The sequence below is a fragment of the Cajanus cajan genome, chromosome 3 (assembly GCF_000230855.2).
Source record: "Cajanus cajan strain Asha chromosome 3, NIPB_CcT2T_4, whole genome shotgun sequence".
Taxonomy (NCBI): Eukaryota; Viridiplantae; Streptophyta; class Magnoliopsida; order Fabales; family Fabaceae; genus Cajanus; species Cajanus cajan.
The window spans coordinates 34365985-34375003 of NC_138519.1; the positions used below are offsets into that span (position 1 = coordinate 34365985).

General features: G+C 31.6%; 1 pseudogene across 1 annotated transcript; it reads right to left on the reverse strand.

The window, feature by feature from the left end:
* Positions 1 to 4096: 4096 nt before the first annotated feature.
* Positions 4097 to 8550, reverse strand: LOC109819163 (UDP-glycosyltransferase 88F5-like; annotated as a pseudogene). The gene is made up of 2 exons (XR_014432420.1): positions 7733 to 8550; positions 4097 to 5715 (listed from the first exon to the last, which is right to left on the reverse strand). The product of XR_014432420.1 is annotated as a UDP-glycosyltransferase 88F5-like (transcript).
* Positions 8551 to 9019: the final 469 nt, after the last annotated feature.

The window sequence follows — 9019 nt, forward strand, 5'->3', positions numbered from 1 at the left end:
ACACCTAATTTTTTCCGGGATATGAAACTTGAACAGACCAGAACAACATCAAAACGGCTAGAATATGACACTTGAACAGACCAGAACAACATCAGCGGGCCCAAAAGCACAAAAGGCTAAATAGGAGCTCGAAATGGGTTGTTCCTAAATTGGAACGTGCCATTCCAAATCATCAAAAAGGCTTAAAATTCCTAGGTTAGAATGGGCCGTTTGAGATCCAAAACGGGTCATTTCAGATCCAAAACAAGCCATTCTGACCCAAGTTGTTATGAACAAAACACTAATTTGAAACGGGCTATTTCGATTTTGAAACAGACCATTCTAAATTTAAATTTTTGCCATAATAGACTAATCTGGAATGGCCCATTTCAGTGACCAAAACGATCGTTCTAGTTAGATTTTAAGCCTATAAATAGACGTCTCGTGCACAATGCGAAGGGGACTGAAAATTTGGCCTATTTTAGACTATATAGCATAAAAGTTCTCTTTTTCTCTCTCTTTCTCTCTCTATCTCTCCCTTTTATTTTTCTTGAGTTTGTGAGAATATTTGTTAGTGAGAAAGACTTCCAAAACGCGCCTACAAACCGCCATTGAAGCATTTTTATAAAGCTTGCTACAGAGGTATTTTCATCAAATTCTTCTCTTCTTTACTATTTTCTTATTCTTATTGTATATTGCCATAATAAAAAGCAACTATGTGGATATATTAGTCTCAAACGTGTAAAATTAATATGTAAATAATCATTAATAAAAGGATTAAATATTTAAACTTTTATTCTTTATTAGGCTAATTTCATCATAGGGTACCAAAATAGGGTGTTGTAGGGTGTCTAATATCTTTCCTATTCGTAACTGACCCCCAAACCCAAGGCTGGCTATGTAGTCCGCTTTGGTCATTTTTGAAAACTTTCTTTCTTCTTTTTCGATGTTTTGATTAAAATATCAATGGCAATTCCTTCAAACTCTTTTCAAAAACCATTGGTTAGTGATTAGTCTAGTTGCCAAGCATTCCCTAACCGATGAGATTTTCAAATGGAGGTCCAATCCATGTGTAGCAAGTTCGGAATCTTTCGCATTCCGACAATATTCACATGCAATTGAAGGCTCATTGACCAATCACTTTTAGAAATAATTTACTGACCTAGTGTTGTTCTCAAATTTATTACTACTTTAGGGTAGTCAATATTGAAAATCGCAGGTGAAACCTACATATTTCGGGCCACATAGGCGTTTTTATTTTATTTAATAAACAAATAATCATGTTATTAGCATTTCATTGATGTGTTCATAATTCCTCCAATCACATACATCAAAATCTTGAGTGTTTAGAGGCAACTTCACTGCCTATATTTCTCATACATGTTACAAGATAGATAGTTCTTACTCCTTTCTAACCTTAGATGATGATTTCTAATGCAATTGAGTGTGGACTTATTGATCTAGAAAATACTTCGCTTGATCCTTAAACAAAGATTCTTCTAAAAGCTCTTTCTCAAACATTAAAAGGCAAAACAATGAAACTAAAGTATTTAAAGACTAACCCCTTTCTTTCTATTTGATAGCGTAGACTTTAAGTTAAACTTCTAAAGTACAAAGCTAATACTTAAAATTCACACTATTGGGAAAAATGCTTTTAAAATTGGTTATTTTTAACTTTTAAAATCGGTTCCGTAACCGATTTTAAAAGAGCCGATTTTAAAAGTTAGACTTTTGAAATCGGTTAAATAACCGATTTTAAAAGTTAACTTTTAAGATCGGTTATTTTATGACCGATCTTAAAAGTCCTGGTTTTGAAAAAGAATTAAACTGGAACGGGTTGTTCCAGGTTGTGAAAAAAACTACTTGAAGAACGGACATTAGAACGGCCCGTTCTCCTTGCAGAACGTGTCGTTCTCATTGCAGAACGGGTCGTGCTCCTTGCAGAACGGGTCATTCTCCTTGCAGAACGGGCCGTTCCAGATTCAAAATTTACCCAAAATGAACCTACAACAAAAACAGAGACAAGAGAAGAGCATGAGAAAACGAAAGAGACACAAGAAGAGCATGAGAAGACGAAAACGAAAACGAAAACGACAACGAAATTTACCTTAGAAAATGAGAGCGCGAGAGAGTAAAAAAAGGAATGGAGGAAAAAATTAAAGAAAATGAGAATGGAGGGAAATATAAAAGGTTTCTGACAATATTTTTAAAATTGGTTATTTAAGAACCGATTTTGTATACTACATACAAAATCAATTCTGAAATAATCGATTTTAAAAGTAGCACTATTAAAATCGGTCATAAAATAACCGATCTTAAAAGTACTTTTAAGATCGGTTAAATTTTAATCGATCTTAAAAGTGTTCATATTATTTACAAAATTGTCACCGTGTCACTTTTAAGATCGATTACCTTGTAACCGATCTTAAATCTCCGATTCTAAATCCAATTTTTGCACTAGTATCAAAAGCATAACCCACTCAATCCAAAAATAGTTTTATTTTTATAAAACAAACCTTATTTGATATTGAAAGCCTAACCAAATAAATTATTTAAAAGCCAGTAAAATAAACCTTAGCCTATATAATTATATTATATTATTTTATAAAAAATAAGATGGTACACATAACAAGTAAGAATAACCTAAAGACAATTTTAGAGGAAGTTGGCAACATTGTAGTAGGGAGCAATGATAATCTAAACACAATTTTAAAGGAAGTTGCTTACCTTTTAGCGCGAAGCAATTTTTATTGTTTAGCAATTGTACCTTAACAATATAATTTCTCATAAATCGATTTTTCCAAGAACAATTGTACTTTTATTTCTTGAGAATATATATATATATATATATATATATATATATATATATATATATATATATATATCAAATATAGTAATTCTTAGAATATGAAATTATTAATGAAATCAATTGAATATATATCAAAAGTTCTTATACAAAGTTGATCAATTAGTTTTTAAAATTTCTTACATATAGTGACATACAAAAAGTGTCACTATAAGTATAATATATGTAGGTATATATTTATTTGACATATAGCTACACACAATTTTAGTGTTGATTTTGAATGAGATTTAACAACATATTTTGTGTGCCACTATAGCTTATACCCATACTTTTTAACAATATACCAACATATATTATATTTATTTTGTAGGTAAAAGTAATTTTTAGTGACACATATTGTATCACTATAGGATGTGTGTCACTATATGACAATTTTCTTGTATTGGGAGCAATGATAATCTAAACACAATTTTAAAGGAAGTTGCTTACCTTTTAGCGCGAAGCAATTTTTATTGTTTAGCAATTGTACCTTAACAATATAATTTCTCATAAATCGATTTTTCCAAGAACAATTTTATTTTTATTTCTTGAGAATATATATATATATATATATATATATATATATATATATATATATATATATATATATATATATATATCAAATATAGTATTTCTTAGAATATGAAATTATTAATGAAATCAATTGAATATATATCGAAAGTTCTTATACAAAGTTGATCAATTAGTTTTTAAAAGTTTTTACATATATGATATATCTTATATTTTATCATACTACCTTAATGAAAGAATACATTATTGAAAATATAAGTAAAATGAAAGTCTGCATTATATTATTACTAACGTTTCTACCATACAGACTACAGTCTAATTATAATCATAATTCAAAGAGTAATTAATAGTAAATATACAAAATTATACAATTTCTGCAACATATTTTTTATGTCACTAGTACAGAATACACATTTTACGTCAGTTATTTTAGGGATTTTACATCAGTAAAAGCTCCAACGTAGTAGCGGGAGACGTAAATTTACGTTAGGGTGCAAAAACCGATGTAAATTTACGTCGGACATTACAAGGTCCGACGTAAAAAGTTGTGAAAAATTTTTATAAAAAAAAAAAGAAAGAAAAACGATTTCAATCAGAACGGGCCGTTCTGGTTGGAGAACGGCCCGTTCTCCAAGCAGAACGGCCCGTTTTGCTTGGAGAACGGCCCGTTCTGCAACCTGAACTTGGCCACTTCCTTCTCCAGCTTCAAAAACTCAGAATGCAACGCATAAAAACTCAGAATTGCTAAAAGATCTGTCAAAATACTTCACAAATACACCCGTAAGTGAACCTAGGAACAACTATTTTAAACAGAACCTTTTAATCAAGGGCAATAACTCCATTTCCTATTTTGTAACACGACTACACCAAAAAATTACAAGGTTCAAAATGAAAGAAGAAGTAAAACCACCAAACATCACCAACAACAACCCTAGAATATCACAAGCAACAAGAACAGAGTGCAAATCAAGAAAGAAGCATATGCTATGACACTGCCGCTATCGCTCCAAAAATCAGTACGAATATGATTTTGCTCCAGATTTGCTCCGGGTGGATCCTAAGCTTATCCAGGAGCAGCCACGATTTGAGGAGGCGCGGGAGAAGCTTATCCAGATTTGAAATCTCCACTGCGTGAACCTCCTTTTAATTAATGGGTGTGGATTATTTACGTCGGCCCTAAAGGAGTCTGACGTAAATTTTAACATCTACGTCAGACACAATGCATAGCCGACGTAGATGTTAAAATTTATGTCGGACCCTAAGAGGTCCGACGTAAATAATTTAACTAAAATTACGAACCATGTCACCGCATTTTTATTACGTCGGGTGTTTGTATGTCCGACGTAAAATGGGTGATGTAATATCCTAATTTTCCACTAGTGTGTTTAACATTCTCCATCATTAATAAATGTAACAAATTAACAAACTGATGGAAAAGATAAACACACATAACAATAATGGACAAGTTAGTATAGAATATTTTTTATACACTTATCATTATTCTAAAAATAAAACCTAAATATAATTTCTTAAGTATAATTAAGATTATTCTTCGATTAAAATTAAAATTTTACTTTAATAATAAACACTTGTATTTAATATAAATTTTATTAATATATATTTATTTATAATATTAAAGTAAGTACTTATTATTAAACATATAATAACATTAACGACACTACAAAAATTGTAATTAAATTTTGTCTTCAACCCTAGTCCAAGTTTGAACCAAGTTGGCAAGTACTTTTGTAGAGGATCCAAATTCTCCAACAGCATCCAAAGCCATGCACTTCAACTTCAAACTCCTTTCCCTCATCTCTTCCGACTCCATCACTTCCCTCACCCTCTTCTCCACTTCCTCTCCACTTACTAACCCATCTTCCTCCCATCGCTCCACCGCTGCCTTCATCTCCGTCACCATCACGTGCTTGTTCACGTGCTGCTCCGCGTACAACGGCCATGCAACCATTGGCACCCCCGCAACCACCCCTTCCAACACCGAGTTCCACCCGCAGTGAGTCACGAACCCGCCCACCGAGTCATGACTCAGTACCTTCACTTGTGGGCCCATGAACTCACCACTAGGCCCCTCTCCTTGGTTCTCTCCATGAACCCATTTGGCAGCACCGAACTCGGATCGAACTCTCCCTTTGTGTCGTGAACGAGGTTTGTTCCCTCTTCTTGTGTTGGTCTTTTCACCACCCATAAGAACCTGTGCCCACTTCTCTCTAACCCCTTTGCTATTTCGCTTAATTGAGACACTGAGAATGATCCAAGGCTTCCGAAACATAGGAATACCACGCTTCTAGGTGGTTGTTCATCTAACCATGATAAGCATTGTTTACTGTCCCTTGCTTCATCTGATTTTGTAGAAGCAAAGAATAAAAAGTTTCGAAGTAAACTTGCAATTTGTTTAATAAAATATATGATAATTTTTTTTTCACAAATTATTCTCTTATTCCAATTATATGATGGTATACGTTTGTGAATGAGTTACTTTCGATTTACGTTTATTCTAGTAAAACAAAAAGAATTACTTCTATGTATTGTGCATTGGAACCAACAAATATCTTTTAAGACTTTCTAAATAACAATCTAAGCACACACTTACTCTAGTAGATATTGGATATAATTAATAAATATGGAACAATTTAGGTTAATTTGTAAGAGTTTAATTTCATTTTATAAAATGGTATGGATCAATAAAAATACATATTAAGTATGACTTTTAAAATAATTATTTTAAAAGTTAACAAAGATACATATTAATTTATTATTAAATGTGATATATTATAATTTTGCATTGTGATTACATAAATATATTATTTACATAATTTATAAACTTAACATTACATGTTAAAACAAAGTGAATAAAGGAGTAAAATATACTTCATAGATCATATTCATATATATATATATATATATTGAAAAATTACTGTGAAATATTGTAACAGAACATATCTAATATCTAATGTTTTTAGCTAACTCATCCTCTCTTATAAGGTAAATTTTGTGGGATTTCACTAAACATGTGGCTCTTATTATGATTTAGCGAGTTTGGTTTCCGAATCAGTGAAACGTTGGTGGAATCTCACAAAATATATATAATTGATTTTAAATTAAAATTTGAATATAGACATATTATTACCACAACTCTCAACCTTAGTGATTCATATTTACATATTATTTAATTATAAATACTCACTATAATTTTTTTTATCATTTGGTGACAAATACTTTATAATGACACAATATATGTCACTAAAAATTATTTTTACCTACATTATAAATACAACATATGTTGGTATATTATTAAAATGTGTAAATATAAATTATAGTGACATATAATATATATTGTTGAATCTTATTTAAAATTAACACTTAAAATTATATAGCAAATAGATTTATATTATAATGAAACTTTTTGTATGACATTTTATGTAATTAATTTTTAGTGACTCTATTAAGTAACACTTATTCTCCATATCACTTTTTACCGCAATATATGATCACTGGTTATATTTATATTCTTTAGCTATCAAAATTAAATTCATTGAAAAATTACTGTGAAATATTGTAACAGCACATTATCTAATTTTTGTTAGCCAACTCATCCTCTCTTATTAGGTAAAATCTGTGGGATTTTGCTAATCATGTGGCTCTTATTATGATTTAGCGAGTTTGGTTTCCGAATTAGTGAAACGTTCGTTGAATCTCACAAAAAAAAAAAAATATATATATATATATATATATATATATATATATAATTGATTTTAAATTAAAATTTGAATATAGACATATTATTACCACAATTGTCAACCTTAGTTGTTCATATTTACATATCATTTAATTATAAATACTCATTACAAAAAAGAAATTATCATGTAGTGACAAATATTTTATAGTATCACAATATATATCACTAAAATTTATTTTTATCTACACTATATATACAATATGTGTTGATGTATTTTTAAAAAGCGTAGATATAAATTATAGTCATACAATATATCCTATTGAATCTCATTTAAAATTAATATTAAAATTATGTGTAATTATATGTTAAATAAATTTATATCTATATATATATTATATCTATAATGAAACCTTTTTTATTTTATTTTATATAATTAATTTTTAGTGACTCTATTAAGTAACACTATTTCTTCCTATCACTTTTTACCGCAATATATCACTGATTATATCAATATTTTTTAGCTATCAAAATTAAATTCAGTACCAAAAGCTACATCACTTGATAGTTATATTTTTTCTCTATATTTTTTTGTTTCTTTTTTATCCATTTTAGTATATCAAACATCATAAGGTGTTGAGAAATCAATTTTGATTACTAAATGAGAAAGATGGAGAAGAGACCTGATTGTTGCGATTCTGCAATGAGTGGTCCAATGTAGTAAACAGGAGGTGGCTTTTTAGGGTTCGGAAAGCACGTGCCCTCCGCCACAGCCCTAACCGCCAAAGGCTCAAGCTCCGCAAACGAGTTCACCATTATCCCACTCGCGCGGGTAAGGCGCGTGCAGAACTCTAACATGTCCCAGTAGGCAGGGTCCTCCCTGTCTAACATGGGTCCGGCATGTGCATCGCCTTCAACGATGCATTGCCGGGCACGCGCACTTCCTTCCCGACCATGTCCTTAAAAGACATGCTCGTCTCTTGATGGAGGGTCGGGAAGTATGAGAAGAGCGCGAGCACGGCAATGCCGGAGGTGAAGAAGTAATACAAAGGTATTCCTGCCGAGGAAGCAATTTCCTCGACAGAAGAGTTAAAGAGATCGATTACCATGGCTTTGACTATGGCAGTGTTTGAGATTTCGGCGAGGGTGGAGGCCACATGGGGGGTGTTTCTCTTGATAAAGTCAAAGGCCTTAGCGGGGAAACTGGTGCCGGGGGCAGCGACGGCGATGGGGATGATGTGAGGGAGGCGGAGAAAGGAGATGGGGTGGGAGGCGGAGATGTGGCGGATGTAGGTGTCGATGGAGTGGTGGTCAAGGAGGCCGGTGGTGAGGAGGATGGTGATGGAATAAGGGTGTTGTTTTTGGAGAAGCTTTGCGAGCTCCACCATGGAGATAATGTGGTCTATGCCTGGTGATGGATACAACACTATTGTTTCTTGTGTCATCTTAGGTTGTTGGAACTTGGTAGTGTATCACGTTCTTCACTCACTTTTCTTTTGATTGCTTATGTGTTTATATATATCTTGGAGGAGGAAGGTTTGGTAGGGGGAGTGGAACGGTAGATTGAAAATTTTAAATGTATGCATGTGATATATACTAATTGGTTCGAACTACACATATACTTGATGAACTATTTAATAATTTTTCATTCATGTGAAAAAATTGTAATCTCAACCCAATTTTTACGCTACATGTATATAAGTATTTTAATTCATAAGAAAAATTAATAAAAATTAATTAGATGCCACGTAAACATTAGGTAGAAATCATGTTGTTATTCATAACCATCTAATAAATAGTTCTCCAAATAATTGTTTTGTAGAAAAATGATATTTTGGCACCAACAATCCATTTGAAAAAAAGGAGATAAAGAAACGAAATATTTGTATAATATAAATTCATAAGAAGAAATAAATAAAGAAAATTGATAGGTGTTAAGATATTTATAAATAAAGAGTGTGTAAATAAAT